Consider the following 20851-nt stretch of genomic DNA (forward strand, 5'->3'; position numbering starts at 1 on the left):
CCGACCATAATTATCTTTTGATGCTGGAGAGTGTATATTTTTTAGAGAGAGAGAGGAGTGTTAGTAAAGAGAATTACACAAGAATCAAAGAGAATTGAGCATTTTATATATGTATGTGTCTTATTTGTGTCGTATTGCTGTCCGAAAAATTGTAGCACTGTTTTAATTAATTAATGTGATAGGTTTAATGAACAAGAAAAAAAAAAGCACGCGGGTAGATTAATTTCTGTTTTAGCAACTATAATAGGAAACGTTTGAGTCTTATTTGGGTAGTGTTTGTATCTTAATTAACGCAATCACTATTTTGTTGCCTACTCTAGTGTTAGATGAGGAAACTTCAAAAAGAATAAAAGTGGAAAAAATAAATTGCAATGAGTTAATGGGAAACAAATAATAAATGCACCAAGTTGATTTGGATTAATTAATTTTCGACATCTATAATTAATTATAGGGTAGGGTTAGTTGAACCCACAAAATTCTTCTCTACACATGTATAAAAGATATATTTATTTTTAAATTTTTAAAATTTTAGAATGTCAGAATTACTATTTATTTTTTTCTTTCTTTTACAGATGCATATTCTCTCTCTAATATAACATCTTGTAAACTAAATTCTCACTTACACTCTAACATGGATATTGATTCTTAATCTTTCTTATTAGATCATAATTGCATTTTTCAATAAATCATTACTGCATTTGAATTATTGAACTAAAACTCTCCTGGAGCTCAGCCATATGTATATCTACGCTGGGACCGTCATGTATTATAATCCATGTTCTTCAATAAGGTCAATGTATGCCGATGTCATTCGAATCAGGATTTTCATTATCAAAGATTTTACGTATTTCATGGCCTGTAAACGTTTTTTTTTAATTTATTTTTTATCGTGGATTTTGTTTTGTTTTTAATTGATGATGGCCAATAGAAAATTTGAATTTATCAATTTTGACAGACGAATTTATCAACTTTCGACAGAAACATTAAACATTCACATGCAGTTGAACTTTGAAAGAAGAAAATATGTGAGGAATAGGAAGAGAAAGAGAACACATTACATTCGGTAATTCCACAAAAATTTCATAAATAATAAAAATTTAAAAAAAAAATGGTTCTAGAAATGAAATTTGTGGGTTCAAATAGTCTCACTCTTAATTATAGGAGAAAGCATAACTACACCCATAAAGTTTTAAAAAATGGTCAAAGAAACTCCCAATTTCAATAAAGGAATCCTCCTTTGCTATAATATTCTTTGGCGCTAATTAACCACAAAAAAATGACTCAATGTTTTATAAAAATAGAAAAATAATATTAAAATGAATGTAATAATATATACATTTTAAAATAATTTCAACATTAAAAAATTATTTAATATTTTACAATCTATTAGACATATTCTATTATATTAAAGTAAATTTTATACAAATGGAAACATAATATTAAAATATTATATAATAGCTTGAATTATTTTGAATTTTACATAAAATAATTTTAACTTTAAAATAATGCATGAGATATATTTTATTCATTGTAAAATTTATTTAAACCAAAGATTTATTTAAAATCTTTATAATAAATACAAATATATTAATGAAATAAATATAATAATTTATATTTTAAAAATTATTTCAAATATTATTTTTTTACTATTATTAGTCTACTAGATAGAGTAAATTATTTGTAGCACACTTTTATATTTATTAAAAATTTTGAAGCTATTTTTTTACTAACTATATGTGAAGAATATTAACTAGATAAAATTAGGTTTTGATGTCCATTATTGAAATTGGGGTTCTTCATGACCATTTTCCCAAATCTCGGAGGCTTAGCTATCTTTTTCCCTCAACTTGCATTACAGATTATGGAACTGATTTTACCAAAATTATATACACCGAAAGATTCTATTATGTTTCTATTTGTGTGTGTGTGTGTGTGTGTGTGTGTAACGTACTCACAACAATAAAAACTCTTTTCATTAGGTGTATCAAATATGGGGACTTTAGAAAAAATAATAATAATAGTAATAGTAATAGTAATAATGTTGTAATACAATAAATGATAAATTAATAACCTTAATTAAATAATAAAATTCTCTGATCCCAACTTGTGCCTATTTGAAAAATTACTAATTTAGATAAAAGCATAAGATAATAACTTTTTATTCTAAAGCAACAAAAAGAAATACATAGATAATTCATGATTCAGACCAATGCTTCGTATTCTCTTCATTAATTCTTTTGGTTAATCTATTTGTGTTTCATAGTCATAAACTTGTAATTTTTTTTCTAGCCCCAAGGGCTTCATTGTTATGTAGTTTTTACATAATTTTATTTGATTGGTTACCCAAGTTTAAATCTTGAGAAGATATAAAAATCATCATTTTACCCATCTAAAATCGAAACTTATATACATATATAAATTAAAAGAAAAAACTTGTTCAGTGCTAAAATGAGTTTTCCCCATATAACTTTTCCATGGAGGGATTTACCTTAATGACAATGTGAAAACATAAGAATTTGATTGATAAGAGAAACAAAGCTTCTCAATAATGAATGTTTTATTGAAAAAGTTTGAATTAATAAAATTAGGGTTTTGCGCCCCTAACATAGTAGCCCTAAACATCACAAATTTACGAAAATAGACAAATATAAAATATTATTTTATATTAATATTCTTCTATTCTAAATAAGAAAAATAAATAAATGGAACCCAAATTTGATTTCTAAAAAAATAAAATCCAAAAAAAGAGAAATAGGAAATATCTTAAAACTAAAAAAAGACCAAGAAAAAATAGAATTTTTAGCTTGAGCACGGACCAAAAGGGTGCAATCTATTTTGGGCTTTGTTTGTCTAATCACAAACTTCGAAACAGTATATTATATGCCCAAAACAAACACTTGTAACTCACGTTATGACCTCTAGAATGTACCCTACTCATCTCATGCAACCATCTTACATCGTTTTGCCAACCAAGTACCCATACTTTGGATCATGGTCTTCAGTTTCTAAGACAAAGTTGTACACTTAACTTGAATGGTTTAATTTTATGATGCTAATTAGGGTGCGTGCTTTGATCAAACTCGATAAAGTACAAACACAAACCAAAAATGTGCAATCTATTTTGGGTTTTGTTTGTTTAGTCACAAATTTTGAAACAATATATTATATGCCCAAATCGAACATCGGTAGCCTAAGTTATGACCTCCGGAAGGTACCTTATTCATCTCACGCAACCATCCTAACTCACTTAGCCAACCAAGTAGACATACTTTGGACCATGGTCTTCGGTTTCTAAGTTCAAGTTGTACACTTAACTTGAATGGTTTAATTTTGTGATGCTGACTGGGGCCCCTTTTTTTTTTATCAGACTTGATGAAGTACTACGGGATTTTGTATCTTTCTCAATGCAAATCGTATCTCATGGTGTTATAAGAAGCGGCCCACTGTATGAAGTGTTGATCACTTGCTTTCACAACAGTTGAGCTCACATGGCTAACCTTCCTATTCTTCGTGTTTTGTGATAATATAAGTGCGTTACACACATATGACGGTAAATCCAGTCTTGCATGCGCGGTCGAAACATAATGAGATGGACTATCATTTTCGTATAAGGTTAGCCATGTTGATATTTTGATAAGAGATTTAAGGAACTCCTACCGCATTCAAGATGCACTGTTTTGGATTTCCTCAATGAAGATTCATATAATCTCTTTGTTTGCTTTACTTTTTGTTTTGTCTATATCCTTGTGGGTCTTTTGATGGAATAACTCTCACCACTTATTCATCTTTTTATTTTTGAATTTAACAAAGCTTAGGGTTTACAGGATCCAATTTTTAGTAATTAAGTCAAACCACATAACTGACCAAAGATTGATAACTCAAATAAATACGCATTACTAATAATAATAAGTTCCGAAAACCCAAAAAAAAAAAGCGCCCTTCACTAGAAATTTAAATGTCGAATGAAGAGAAAAAAAAACAATTGAAGAATTTGATGAAGCATGCAGTGCAAGCTATGGCAGATTCACTCTGTTCAAAAGCCATTTGGCGTTGCGATAATTGGATGGAACTGACATGATATGATTAACCTATAATTAAAGACAGATAAATATTAGAGTTAGAATAAAATAATTTAACTAAAGTGAAATTAATTACTTAATTAACTAACCTTGCAATCGATTGAACAAAAGGAATTATGATGTTCAAGCGTTGCATCGCAGCCGTCACGTTCACAATTATTGCCTCCATAACTTGTCTGTGGCCTTTGCTTAATAAATAACACTTGGGCACCATTATGGACGCGTGGCTAAAGAGTAACATAGATTTAGAACACATAAATGTATAAAGCGAGGAAAGTGAGGAAAAAAAGTTTTTTTTTTTTAAAGTGAGTAAATATTTAATGACAAATTATTAAAAATGAAATTAATATAAACATTATTTTTGGACCGTATGAAAACACTAATTCATTAAAATAATACTCTTTTTTTTCTTTTTTTAAAGTATTGTAATAAAGAGAAAAGAATAATAAAAAGTCATGGTTTATGAATATCACATACATAAAAATAAGATGACAACTTACTTGGATATGGCTACAATCAAGCAACTCGTTGGTATTGTCCAACTTTACAACTGCACAACTTTGATTTCTACCAGTGCCATGTGTGAAAATCTGAAATATGAAAAATTGATGTAAAGCAATATCAAAGCAAAATAAAAGATCATGATAGTACAGAATCAATAAGTATAGATAGTAACCTTTAAGAGTCGATGATTCGCATGATCATCGCAATCTTTACAAATACAAGCTCGACATTCCAAACAAAAAAGGTTCTTATGTTTTCGATTATGACCTTGCTCTTCACAATGCTCGTCGAATCTTCCTTTAAGAAGAGCGGTTAGCCAACGAGGTACAATAAGAACATTGTCCTGAAAAACATGGAATATATTAATACAGTTAAAATTAATCTAAATTATAAGAAACAACTAAGGATATAAAAATAAAAGCCAACCATTGTTTTCTTGGTAGGGATTCTAGCAAGAGAATAAGGGATTCTAGCAAGAGAATAACTTTTGCAAGAGGAGAGGCGTGCTAGCTAGCTGGCTAGAAAGAGGATAATTGCAATGAATCAAATAGAGAAGAAATTCGAACTATTTAAAGAGATGAATGTGCCGTATTTATGTCGTGTTTGTGTGACTTAATAGGTCGTATTATGTTGCAAAAAGGGAAAGAACGAAAAGGGGACAAATATATATTGCAAAAACGGGAAAGCAAGGAAAAGGGGGGAAAAAGATTGCACGTTCAGAAGGTGACGCCCCGTATGGTTAAATTCTTATATATTTTGCATGTTAATTAAATATAGGAGTAATAACGGCATGTAATCCCTTTTAAGTTTGAAAAGTACAATAATTATATTAGAAATAGATTTTGCTTTGGGGATGTTATAATTAATGAAATAGGTTTTGTTAACAAAAATAGTTTCTATTTTTAGCAACTATAAAATGGAAAAGTCCTTATTCAAGTTGTGCTTGTGTCTTAATTAACGCAACACTATTTTGTTGCCTACTCTGATCTAGTGTTAGATCAGGAAACGAGAAAGAAAAAGAAAGGAACAAAAGTAGAAAATAGAAAATATAAGTTATTGGGGAAAAAAAATATATAAGCACAAGTTGGTTTGGATTAACTAATTTTCGAGATCTATATGTAATTAATTAAATGGCTTTTACACATTACTCAGCCTATTAAAAAAAACTAAGAAGATAAAGCAGAGATAAGTCTTTTAATTAACTTGTGTTATAGACCATGTGGAATTGTTTGTGCCAGAAAGATATCGAAAGAAAAGCGTCCCTCTATGAAGCCGTAATTTTGTTACAACATTAATAATGTGGCTAACAAACCAGTTGAAAGGGTGATTTTAAATTTAAAAAGTAAAGAAAATAGAGATATGATAAAATACAATCTTTGTATTTATCTCATTGAATTCACTGTCGGTTTTATCTCTCACATTTGAAATTGGATTCTTGAAGATTGTCTCTACTCCTGAATGATTATACGAAAAAGATTCGACAAGCTGTTCTTATTCCATAGCACTTTAGTGCCAAATAATCTTAATTGTTTTTGTTATTCGAATTGATTTGACAGTGAATTCTTGTAAATTTCAGTTGTATTGTCAAACTGGATTATGTTTATAACATAGCAGTCTCCTTCCAAATCCAAGTGGACATATAATGTTAACCTAGCAAAACCATTTATAGGAACGGTTAACTTGTCCTTCTAGCTCAACTTATTTTCAGTTTATTGCCTTCAATGTTTGACAGGGAGGCTTCTAAATGTGCTGCTGGACGGTCAAACCAGACAAGGAATCATTGATTTGATGTTCTTGTTGAACAATATTCATATCAAATCACGCTTTGATGATGTTATATATTTAGTTATTACCTTACATGAATTAATGATCTTGCCCACTTATTAAAGGAGTTTTAATTTTTTGTCATTTATGTTGCCTTATTTTGCTGGGTCATACCGCACTTATGGTGCGTTGGTAGCCACATTACCTGGTATAAATCATGATGCACCATTCTTTCAGATGCTCATAGTTAGCAGTTTGTTTCCAGTAGCATTTTGTAAAAGAAAGATACAATTGACTACTCGAAAATATCATTATATATATATATTTGTTACGTTTGACATTAATGTTGTGAAACATTATAAATGCAACATTTAATTTTTAATAGCACAACACTTTTTTTATTCTCTTTTTGTCTCAAATGCATAGTTGATTAGTGTTAAAAATTGTCTAATTATCAAGCGGTAATAATGTTATTTTGTGCTTATGTTATAATTTTATTTGTGTTTATGAAATATATTAGGAATTATTAATTATGTATTAAATATATCTAATTTTATATATTTTTAAGTGTTTATAGGTAAAATATTAATTTCACGCAATTCGAGGCTCCAAACAAATAAACGGAGGTCAAATTTGGATTCTGGAGGTCCGAAAACTTTAAGATCAGTCAAGATCGACTTAAAATTGAGCTTGTGTAAAAAGAGTTGACTTTTTTGCTTGACCGAGCACTGATTGGATGATGAAATGAGCTTACAATAGATTTGAGTGCATGGGATAGCAGACAATTTTGACGAAATCTCAACCGTTCATGATTCAATGGCCATGATTGTGCCACGTGGCAATGGTTGGTGAAGCAAGTTGTAGGATCCGAATCTTTGTATTCGGGTCGACCCAATCCATCCATTAACCCGCCAAATCTCAACTATTCTTTGGCCAAATTGATCAAGTCAAACAATGCCACGTGTGATGTTGACTTTTGAAGTTTGACTAGCCGTTGGATCTTGATCTATTGGTTGTGAGGAGCGCATGCATGAAACTTATGATGGATGGTAAAACACTGGATTATGAATTTATTTTTCTATAAATTGAGGCTCATTTTTATGTTTTTAATGATCTCTCTACATCTCTCTTCTTCTCAAATTCTCTCCATCTTCCTGTAATCTTGATTTTCAGGTGTGTTTTTAATATTTTGTATAATTATTTTATAAATAAATTTAGTTTTATTTTCAATTTTAGTTGTTTTTATTACGTATTTCTTTTATCATCTTGCAACTATCCATGCCGCCATAGTAATTAAAAACTAACATATGTGAATTATTAATTAGAGCCAACTTTGAATTGTGAGAACACGAACTTTATCAATCAGATGAAATTTGTATCTTGTTACTTTAATTTTTTTTTTCCTTTCAATTGAACTACATATTCGATGTAGAGTTTTTATATTGATTACTCATTAAGTTTTTTAGTTTCTAAGTTTCCAATCTCTTCTCGTATTTGGGGAAATAAAATTTCTCAGTAGTAAAATGAATATACTTTTGTGGTATTCCATTTAGAGCTCATGTGTCAACGTCTAAAGCAAATATATATATGTTGAGCTCTTTTGGAATGACTTGAACACTTCAACAAGACCAGCATCTTTAGTGCTATCCATGATATAGAATAATATAGCAATTATATGCTAATTTAAAATTAAAAATCAATATTTACCAACAAGCTGTAAGTTACTTGCTATATTTCAATTAATTAAACTATATGAGATTACCACTCTCTAATATTCATTGATATTTTTTATTATCTGTGCTCTTACGACTAATGAGTTACTTAATCTTTTAAAAGCTTATAGTCCAGAGCCAAATCTCAAGACTTTTGTGTTGGATTGGTCAATTGATGATGGTAGTAGTAGTAAGAAGTACAAATTAGATCTAACTCTCCGTTTTTAAATATTTTCTATTACTGTGTTCAGGTGATGTCTTCTAAACTCTACTTTTTCCTTCAAGATATTGCAGATAATGTCTCATTGATGTTAAGAGGGGGGAATAATTGATAATTGTGCAATAAATAATAGTTGTGTTCTTGTATCCTTACTAACTTTTTCTAAAAGATCATGATAGTACAGAATCAATAAGTATAGATAGTAACCTTTAAGAGTCGATGATTCGCATGATCATCGCAATCTTTACAAATACAAGCTCGACATTCCAAACAAAAAAGGTTCTTATGTTTTCGATTATGACCTTGCTCTTCACAATGCTCGTCGAATCTTCCTTTAAGAAGAGCGGTTAGCCAACGAGGTACAATAAGAACATTGTCCTGAAAAACATGGAATATATTAATACAGTTAAAATTAATCTAAATTATAAGAAACAACTAAAGATATAAAAATAAAAGCCAACCATTGTTTTCTTGGTAGGGATTCTAGCAAGAGAATAAGGGATTCTAGCAAGAGAATAACTTTTGCAAGAGGAGAGGCGTGCTAGCTAGCTGGCTAGAAAGAGGATAATTGCAATGAATCAAATAGAGAAGAAATTCGAACTATTTAAAGAGATGAATGTGCCGTATTTATGTCGTGTTTGTGTGACTTAATAGGTCGTATTATGTTGCAAAAAGGGAAAGAACGAAAAGGGGACAAATATATATTGCAAAAACGGGAAAACAAGGAAAAGGGGGGAAAAAGATTGCACGTTCAGAAGGTGACGCCCCTTATGGTTAAATTCTTATATATTTTGCATGTTAATTAAATATAGGAGTAATAATGGCATTTAATCCCTTTTAAGTTTGAAAAGTACAATAATTATATTAGAAATAGATTTTGCTTTGGGGATGTTATAATTAATGAAATAGGTTTTGTTAACAAAAATAGTTTCTAGTTTTAGCAACTATAAAATGGAAAAGTCCTTATTCAAGTTGTGCTTGTGTCTTAATTAACGCAACACTATTTTGTTGCCTACTCTGATCTAGTGTTAGATCAGGAAACGAGAAAGAAAAGAAAAGGAACAAAAGTAGAAAATAGAAAATATAAGTTATTGGGGAAAAAATATATATATAAGCACAAGTTGGTTTGGATTAACTAATTTTCGAGATCTATATGTAATTAATTAAATGGCTTTTACACATTACTCAGCCTATTAAAAAAAACTAAGAAGATAAAGCAGATATAAATCTTTTAATTAACTTGTGTTATAGACCATGTGGAATTGTTTGTGCCAGAAAGATATCGAAAGAAAACATCCCTCTATGATGCCGTAATTTTTTTACCGCATTAATAATGTAAGAACTATGTATCATTAGATCTTATCAACAGTACACATTATTTTTATTAATTAAAAAATTTATTTATTTTTAAAATATTATAACTGGTTAACAAACCAATTGAAAAGGTGATTTTAAATTTAAAAAGTAAAGAAAATAAAGATATGATAAAATACAATCTCTTTATTTATCTCATTGAATTTATTGTCGGTTTTATATCTCACATTTGAAATATGATTCTTAAAGATTGTCTCTACTCCTGAATGATTAGACAAAAGAGATTCGATAAGCTATTCTTATTCCATAGCACTTTAGTGCCAAATAATTTGAATTGCTTTTGTTATTCTAATTGATTTGATAGTGAATACTGTTACGGAAGCGTGAGATTGAGCAATTACCAATATTTTAGTGACTGTAACTTCTGGAGAAATATAAATGTGGTGTAAACAAATGCAGAGAAAATAGGACACAATAATTTTTACGTGTTTCGGCGTAAAATCTACGTCCATGGGCAAAGACTGGAAGATAATTTTACTAATAATGAGACTTTACAAAAGTGAAAAAACTCTAAAAAAAAAAAAATACTCAATACACCCAACACTACAACAAAACTGGCAATAGATGACTGCAAAAATCTATCATAAAGGGGGGTGGATGACAGTGAAATTATCTATCATTTATGTACCTGTCACTCTTTTATGATAGAAAAAAAGTATGTCATTAACGTATGATAGCGTTTAAATGTCATATGTCAGTCATGGAAAAAAATAAATAAATAATTTAATTTTTTGGTGGGACATGTAAATTTTTTTTTTATTTTGAAATTTTGGCTGGAAAATTAATTTTCATATGGACAATTTTGGCGGGTAAAATATTACGTTTGTGATAAAATTTATGATTGATATTTTATGTCATTAATTCTTTTTATGACTTATTTTATGATTAATTTTTTCTATCACAAATTCTAAATTTATACTGAACATAATTATGAATTATTTCATTTAAATTTATGCATTCTTGTATATGAAATTCAATCACAAATTCAATATGAACCAAAAATTAAATTATACATTCTATTAAGTCCAAAAACACTTTGTATTAATAACATCATCTAAAAACACTTTTATCCAACAGTTAACACATCCAAAGTAATTAAGAAGTTGATTCCAGCAAACGTTTCAAATTTTACAAACTAACAAGCCGTCAAATCTTGTAACGCAGAACTCCCATATTCTCAGTAAAATTCCAGTAGATAAACTACCATTCTCAACAAATACCCAGCAAAACTCCCAAGACCAGCAATTTCTCTCAACCTGCATATGCAACACCAATTGAATATACCAAGCACTATCGTTATAAAGAATAAAAACCTACAGTAAAACCCCTAAGTTTTAGATGCAACAGAATCATTACTAATTCAAACTCAATCTGTATGTGCAACACTAATTAATATAGCCAACCCTATATTATAAAGAGTTATCTATTAAAGTAAAACTTTAACTTTTTATACAACTTAAATTAATTCCTTGCCACAATAAAATATATAGTAAATAAAAAAGGTATCTTGTAATATAAATTTCAAGCATAATACATATCACCATGACAATGAAGATAATATGAACTAATGATTGTCTCAATACTTATTTTTCAGCAGAACGTTCCTATAGGAATAGGTAAGCAAGATCATATATGGGAGTTAGGCATGCAAAACATTATGGTTATTTCTATCTGGGCACATATCCTGTGAAAATCATGCACAAATGTTCTAAAACTCTATTATGAATATGACTACACACAAACTATAGCTAAGAGTATAAACACGAAAGTCTCCACAAAATCTATGAAAAGGCCAAAACTCTCCTTCTCAGGCTGCTGCCATTTCTTGCCTGTTGCTAAGAATTAAAAGGAGACTCATTAAACTTTGAAGAAATGGAATGGAAGCCCAATGAAAAGCCCAAATCCTCACTTTCTCCCAAATATACAAAAATATCCTCACGTATTGTCCTCAAATATTCTTTTGTTTCTCTCCAACCACACAACCTAAAAAGTGGCCATAACTAAACTAGCCCATAATATAACGAACTTCCTCTTTCCTTCAAATGCAAAAGGAAATTCCAAAAGCAAGAACCGACGAGAAAATAGCACAAATAAGTACACCAAACATTTATATGAATTAATTATTTTTAAAAAAAGTATATCAAACAGACAATAGAATGCAGTACCATATTCTCCTCATTTCCCCTGCCACCCCAAACCACGCATAGAGAAGCACAACAAATAAATATATTCCCTATACTGGAGATATATATAAGATTTCTCCGAAGGTCATCAGGCTTTAATACAGCCAGAAAGCGGATCTCAATAAAAATTTAATTCAAAATCACTGGTTCTTTTTGGATGATGCAGTTGTCATTAAATATTTTGAAAGTAGCTGTGAAAATATATCTCATTCTGTTATTCTAACCCCAAAAATAAAAATGGAAGAAATGCCTAAATAATAACAAACATTTGTCGGTCGTTCAGTGCACAACAACCTACAATTGAATTTCTTTTTGAGTATGTTGCCATTGTTGAGAGTGTACAAAAGTTTTTCACAGCTTCAGCATTAAACCAAGTAGTATACTACAAAATGAAACTGTAGGATAAACCACGAACGACATCTAATTATAAAATGTTGATGAGTGGAAACTTGATAATATTGATGAATCTGTTAGTACCTATAAACGAGGAATACAAAAACAGGCCTGGTTCACTGCATTATTATTCATTACCCCTCTAATTAATTAAGCTGAAGAAAATATCAGTGGCAGAGAATTCTGTTCTTGGATCCGTTTTCAACAGTTCGCATTGTATATTATATCCTTAAGCAACTTCCGTTTTTCTAAATATTTGGAACTGTTTAAGAACCAATCCAACTAAAATTATTGTTGCAAAAGGAAAAATATTAAGCACATAGCAGAGCGAAAGAATGCATATATGTGAGAATACGTCTCCTTGATATCGAATAGAAAAGGCCAAAGTAAGTTCAATAAAAATAATATTGTATGTTTAGTTGTAAGGTGCTATTTATTACTTTGTTTGAACAAGAAAAAGTTCTAAAAAGACCAATCATTAGCTTCAATAAGCCCATGCTTGGCTCCATATATATTAATAACGATTACAACATACACAATTAATTTTAAATAGTGGTCACAATTAATGGCTAACAAAGTAGTGAAAGGATACCTCTATAGATGATTCGAGTTGATGTTGCAACTTCAGCATTGACATTGTCTTTAAGCCATTTCCTCAGTTCAGCATGGACCTGTCACATATATTTAAAACATGGTCTGAGAAAAATGATTACATCAAAATTCACAGAATATCAACTTTAGAAGCACAACAAAGAGCAATTATGTCAGCAAGTTTTGCTGGCAAAAAGAGATAAAGTAATAATTGAAATAGACTTAAAACATCTATTTACTTGTATTCAATATGTAAACACTGTCATGACCCAACCCAGACCTGGCAAGATATTGTCCGCTTTGGGCCTTAACAAGGCCCGCACGGATTTGTTCTTGGGGCGCTCATACACCCCAAAACGCGTCTTGCCAATTAAGGTGTGGATCACTCCTTATAAACCCAGCATCTCTCCCGTACTTTGCCGATGTGGGATTTGCCTAGGGTGTTACATACACCCCCCCTTGAGGACTCAGCGTCCTCGCTGAGGTTTGCCCCACCATCGCTCAAGAGGACACGCGGAGCCGCTCTGATACCATAATGTCATGACCCAACCCAGACCTGGCAAGATATTGTCCGCTTTGGGCCTTAACAAGGCCCGCACAGATTTGTTCTTGGGGCGCTCATACACCCCAAAACGCGTCTTGCCAATTAAGGTGTGGATCACTCCTTATAAACCCAGCATTTCTCCCGTACTTTGCCGATGTGGGATTTGCCTAGGGTGTTACAAACACAAAGTACAAAATTATTTCTGTGCATGTACCCATCTGAAATGGAAATGACACGGGCAAAATTATTTGTGGGTTTGTACGAATATTTAGGCAGATGTATAAAAGAAAGCATCCACAAGCATGGGAGTCTGAAGATGGATTGGGAAACAAATATAATTCTTTGTTGTATGTATGAATCTATAAGGTGAAAAAATGATGATGACAATCAGAAACAGCTCTACTGTATTATTACTTGTTTCAAAACTTCTAGAGCTATAGACAAATTCTGAAATGCTCTGCCTAGGAAAAAATACACGTGGTGAAAATATATGGAAATGTGCTGACAAAAACACCAAACAAGCTCATAATCAATTCTTGTTAAAAAAAAAAAGGCTCATAATCAATCCAACAATATTTATGTTGATAGCAAGAATAAGGATAGTCATATCATTCTTCTAAGCACGAAGATCATTGTCATTGAAACATCAAATTAAATAAGACATAAACTCAAACTTCCTTCTTGAGCCTAAGCAGGGGTTGCAACCTTTCCAGTACCAATGGCCCAAACTAGCTCATAAGCCAACACAACATTGTCCCAGTTGGATTTTTTTTCTGCAAGAGAACAAATAATTAATTGTTCATGCCGTGTAGAATCTAATATTACAAAATATACAGTCTTTCGCTGACCATAGATAATCATCCTATAAGAAAAGCAAACCTTACGTACGTACCTAAGATCAGAAAAGAAACAATAATGGATGGATGTGGATATATATATATGCATGAAAATAAGAATATTCCTGACATGACAGCAGGGAACGCTACTAAAATAACGTCAGGTGCCACGGCAACCGGGGTATAGTACACCATATAAATACTCAGGTTTAATTTTTATCAATTAAGTTCACAAACACACCACCAAAAAAGCTAAGGTTTCTTCAACCTCAAAACCTTTATTACTGAGAGCTTGCAAGCTCTCTAACCTGAGATAACCCAACTCTAACTTGAGCGTCAGAGTGTGGTCGCCGACCACCCCCGGCTCCACCTCTGACCTCTTTTTTAGTTGTTTCGTAGGTTTAAGATGATTTTCACCAGCCTTCTACACCTGAAGTCAGACCCCCGCCATATCCACCACCTTCTCAATCCTCCTCCACTCCACAAAAAGCCTAAACAACCCACACGCGCCGAACAAGCGAGGCACCCCGCTCCCCAACAAAAATAAATTTATTGTTCTGGGCTTGGTTTTGTGATTTTATCTCGTTAACCCAAAATCAGCCGCCAACATATTGTAAGGAAAGATTAGATATAAAATGGTTGTAAGAAATAATTAACCATTAATTTGAATCTAGACTAAATTAAAACCTAAAATTAAATGTCATGATATCTTTCACGAAAATACAAAGTATATACAAATCAATGTAGGTCTACATTATAAAGTTCAGCATCATTCCGAAAGTTTCAAATACATCTTTATCAAATGATAGCCTGCAATATAAGCAATAATATAGTAAGATGTAGGATAAATTAACACCATATTTACGTATAGGATGAGTTTGGTTGAAGGATCAAAATGCGGGAATGTAATATTCTTTCAAACTTCATCCAAATCCCTTATTGATGCTCTCAAAGAGTATTGGGATTATCTTATCCTGAGCCCACAAGATAATCCCAACTTTATGAAGAAAGTTATCTCACGGGTGGCCTTGGGACTAGTTGAGAATAATTTTAAAAAGCAATTATTTATACTTAATAGTTTCTCAATATTAAAATTATATAAATATGTACTAAGCATAATACAAGTATTATAATAATTAAACATTATAAATAACAAATAAAACAAAAAAGTTATTTATTTATCATGAAAATAAAATATTAAAAAGTAATTATATTTGTTTAAATATTTTAGTAACATTATTAATGTAAATTTATTATTAAGTAATTTTTTTGATTAATAGTGTAAATAATTTTCGCTTGTTTTAAACATTAAAATATAATACAATTTTAAATTTAAATATATAATTTTATTATTATAAAAGTAAAGTTTATATCTTTCCATTAAACTTAAAATAATATCTGGTCATTTTTATTATCTTTAACCTAATTTAATGTTAAAATTATATATACATTACAATTTAGTCCAATCTTGTATTACGCCAAACATGAGAGGTCATGAAATATAATCTTATCCTATCACATCTTATTTTAAGTCATATAGCTCAAGTCATATTCAATTATATCTCATCTCATCCTATCCTATCCTATCCACCGCACCAAACAAGCATATATATGTGATTAAGAACTACAAATACTATAGCTCGAAGCATTTCTGTTAGAGTTTCTCCTAAAACATAGATATCCAGAGACAAGCTTTTAGAATGTTTGAAATATAATCACTCAGGGATGTAAGTCGATATAGTTAACGGTACATCAAATCTGTAATTCTAACGCGAGCTAGACTCGAGCCCCTCTCAAATCCAAAAGCTATATAGCTTTCCGAACACATTTACCGAATGACCAACATCAATTTCTTCTGCAACTGATAAAGGACAAATACAACAATATATGATAACTAAAGGAACAAATATAGGAAACTGCTATTGCGTTTTTATGGAATTAAAATGAGGAGAATATTCAAAGGAACCCTTAGTTCTTTAATTTCGGAGGAATTTGGGGATTAAATTGCATGTGTTATATATGCTTCCGTTTTCGTTTCTATTTCAACTAAATTGCACAAGTCAAGTCACATGGCAGCAGATTTACGTGCATCCAGTTTTGGAGTGGCAGAGATAGACCAATTGTACCAAGGCTATTATATTTAATGTACTAATTAATGTTATGGATAATTAGTGAGCAGCCTAACAAATAACTTGTATCACAATTTACAGCTTCAACTGACAAAATAATAAAATTAATGACTCTATGTATAGCTAAAAACTCTAATTCATAATAATAATAAGGGAGTTCAAATAAAACAGCAGCTAATAAAATAGTCTGTCACTACAAATAATATGAAGAAACACCAAGCTTTAGAGTTTGTCATTTATTAATGATTTCTTCGTCAAATTAATCCAGCGAGCTTGTTCAGAGACCCAACTTGTTCAATAGACGAGGAAAATTGCTTGAATTCGAAGAATTTTGACAGAGATAAGAAACCTACAAGGAGGGAGGATTAATAATTAGAAAAGGAATAGTGCAAACTTTTATTCGTGTGTGTGTCTATATATATATATATATATGTATGTATGTATGTATGTATGTATGTATGTATGTATGTGTGTGTGTGTTTGTGTGTGTGTGTGTGTGTATAAACATGTATACATACGGGAGATTTTGAAACAACCTTACAATAGAGTGAACAGAAATAATTATTCCCTTGCAGCCTAGCCGGACACCCACTGCATTTGTTGGTGGTGGATTCTCTAAAATATGTTCCTGGCCTTTGGTTTATATGTAGCACTTTTTCACCATTATGTTGATATGTCTGAAGAGAAAATATATGGAGCACGTTTGTAAGAAAGTGGTCAGATATAAATGTAGTTTCACAAGTCATATGCTCATGCCTGGATACCGAATTTGAACCAAGAACAAAATTGTGTGGCACAGCTCAATTCGGATTAAAATTCGGATGTTCGTGCGTGAGCATTATTATGCAGTTCAGAGTAGTACTTCATTGGCAAATAGCAGAATTTTTAAGAAAATATTCAATGAAGAAGAAATAAAAAAGATTTGAATTCAAGCTTTGACTTATTACTTGGATATGTCCACAGTCAATGAACTCGTGAGCCTCAACGAACCGTACAACGCCGTTTTCGCCATATGTGCGGATCTGAAATATTAAAAATTTACAAAACAAATACATAAGTAAATAAATAAATCATGCAGATAGTATTAAAAATTTATGATGTAATAAATTTAATTCAAATAATATTTATTTATTCATGTGAACCTTTAAGAGGTGATGAGTACTTTCGTGATTGGACAAGCATTTTTCGCATATACTGGTGCAACAATTCAAACAATATATGTTCCTTTGTCTAACTGCCGTTCCGTGATTGCAATTTTGAAAGCTTCTCTCTAGGAAAAGAGTCAAAAGACCTTGGAGCCACTGGGGTTGATTCCCGGCCTGAAAACACGATTGAATACAATTGATGTTATTAACTAATTAAAAAAAGTAACAACGATTTCGAGTCCTAATGAACCAACGAAGTTGGATTCAATATGCTAATCACCCTTTGTACGAGATTATTAAAAGTTCAACGCAACTATATGATAAAAGCTAAATCTTAATTCTAAATCAAAAGGTGAAAATTAAAGAAAAGACCTACCATAATTGTCTATTGATGCTGGAGAGTGTATATTTTTCTTTGAGAGAGAGGGGAGTGTTGGTAAAGAGAATTACACAAGAGTCAAAGAGAATTGAGCTTTTTATATATGTGTGTATCGTATTTGTGTCGTATTGCTGTCCGAAAAATTCTAGCACTGTTTAGTTAATTAATGTAATAGGTTTCGTCAACATAAAAAAAAAAAAAAAAATTAGCACGCGGGAAGATTAATTTCTATTTTAGCAACGATAATAGGAAACGTTTGTGTCTTATTTGGGTTGTGTTTGTGTTTTAATTAACGCAAAAACTATTTTGTTGCCTACTCTAGAGTTAGATCAGGAAACTTAACAAAGAATAAAAGTGGAAAAAATAAATTGTAATGAGTTAATGGGAAACAGAAGGTACATGCGCAAGCTGATTCGGATTAATTTTAATGGGAAACAAAAGATACATCCACAAGTTGATTTGGATTAATTAATTTTCAACATCTGTAATCAATTATAGGGTGAGGTCGCTTGAACCTACTAAATCTCTCTTTAAACGTGAACAAAAATTATATTTATTTTTAAATTTTTAAATTTCAAAATGTTAGAATTACTCTTCATTTTTTTAATAGGTGTATATTTTCTCTCTGCCATAACATCCTGTAAACTAAATTCTCACGTATACTCTAACATGGATATTGATTCTTAATCTTTCTTATTAGATCATGATTGCATTATTAATAAACCCTTACTGCATTTCTTGTATTATTGAAGTAAAAATATCATGGAGCTCAACCATATGCATATCTCCGCTGGGCAATCAAAGTCTTTTTGGCAGGGCTTACAATTCATGTCACTATAATCCATGTTCTTCAATATGGACGAAGGATGCCGAGGTCATTGGAATCATGATTTTCATTTTCAAAGATTTTATGAAAAAAAATTAATGACTTTGATGTCTTGTAAATTTCGTTTGAAGTTTATATTTGGATAGTAAGTTTTGTTTTGTTTTTAATTGTTGATGGCATGTAGAAAATCTGAATTTATCAATTTTTGACAGACAAACATTACCATTCACTTACAACTGAACATTGAGAGAAGAAAAAATGCGAAGCCCTGGGTGCGAAACTGAGGCAAAAAGCGAAAGAGAAAACAGGGTACAATATGTAATTCCATAAAAAAACTTTAATAATAAGAAATTTAAATAAAAAATAGGTGTATAAATAAAATTGGTGGGTTTTAGTACTCTCACCCTTATCATGTGTCTTTTGAAGCGCAAGTGGAATTCATGCTTCTTTTTTTTAACCTTTCCATTCGCTCAGATCCCTTCCATTTCCTTAATTTTGTCTGGATCTTCTTTTTCTTTTGAGAAAAGGGTATAAGAAGGATCTTCTTTGGCAGACACCTCTTGCTCCTCTTTAATTTTCCCTTTCAAAGGCTTTTCTATTTCTACAACTTTTTCATTCATTTATGAGGTTTCTTTCACTTTCAATTTCTTAGTAGAAATGGATGAGGGTATTCTCCCTAAATAGTATATATAAATAAGAGAATACATCTCTAAAGTTTGGGAGAATTGTCACGCAGAACTTAAGGTTAGGCTGGGCAAATAAACCGACCCGACCCGATTCGATCTCATCCGATCCAAATATTTCAAGTTCGGATTGGATGCGGATTGACAGTGAAACCCCATCAAATTGATTTTCAAACCCGATCAGATTATGTTCGGATCGGATCAAACCCAATCCGATCCGAAAATCCGATCGGATTGCAAATAAAAAAAATAAAGAATTACAAAACCCTAATTTATCATTTCTCAACACCACACGAGCACAAGCCACCACCAGCCCACCACTGTCCAAAACTCCAATTCCAAAGGACCAATCTCATCGGCACCAGTCACCACTGTTGAACCGCCATTGTCCGCCGCAAAATTAACCCAGCAAATCGCACCAAGTCATGAGCCTTAGCCTTCGTTTTGATTGCGTCGGCCGCCACCAAGCACAATAGATCCATGGTCGCGCCAGCCACCACCAAGCACACAGTCCGTGGTCGCGCCAAGCAGCCATGTCCGCAACCTCTCTCTACTGCTGAAATGGCATTTTCCGATGAAGCCATTTACAGGTGATGTTAATAATATTGAGTTGTGAAAGTTAACCAATTTTTTTTAGGCTTGGGATTTGTTTTATTGACATGAGGGATGCTGTAAAGTCGTTTGAATTGGTGAAAAGGATGGGAAGTTGAATTGTGATTTTTATTGTTCTCTTAATTTGTTGAAATGATTGTTCAATTTCGTGTGTTCAAATTGAAGATATAAAGTTCTCGTGATTGTAATGAAATTTGCAGCGATTGATTCTAACTTCAGTTATCAAATCCAAGATGTGATTTAAAAAAGAAAATTACAATTCTCTCTGCAACCTAAGCAATACCACCCAAATCCGATCCGATCCGTTCTTAACCCGATTTTTTGATCCGATCCGATCCGAACCGAACATATTCGGATTGGATCACATATTCGGGTTGAGTTCGGATGACATTTTTCTTAATCCGACCAACCCGAAATCCGATCGGGTTGACCCGAACCCGATCCGAATCCGATTTTGCCCACCCCTACCTTAAGGTTTCAACAAGAGATAACAAGATCACTTTTTGACCATAGTACTTGGCTCTATTAATCCCAAAAATTGACTAAATGTTTTATAAAAATAGAAATGCAATATTAAGATAATGGAATAATACATATATTTTAAAATAATTTCAACATTAAAAAATTGTTTAATATTTTAAATCTATTAGACATATTTTATTATATTAAATTAAATTTTATAACAAATAGAAACATTATTGTCTATTAAAATAAGCATATAATAAATTAAATTTTTTAATATTATAAAAAAATAATTTTAATATTATTAATACATGAGACATATTTTATTAATTTTGAAATTTATTTAGCCCAAATATTTATTTAAAATCTTTATGCTAAATACAAATGTATTATTCAAAAAACATAAATATTACAT

The sequence above is a fragment of the Citrus clementina genome, unplaced genomic scaffold (genome assembly GCF_000493195.1).
Source record: "Citrus clementina cultivar Clemenules unplaced genomic scaffold, Citrus_clementina_v1.0 scaffold_4, whole genome shotgun sequence".
In the NCBI taxonomy this organism is placed as follows: domain Eukaryota; kingdom Viridiplantae; phylum Streptophyta; class Magnoliopsida; order Sapindales; family Rutaceae; genus Citrus; species Citrus x clementina.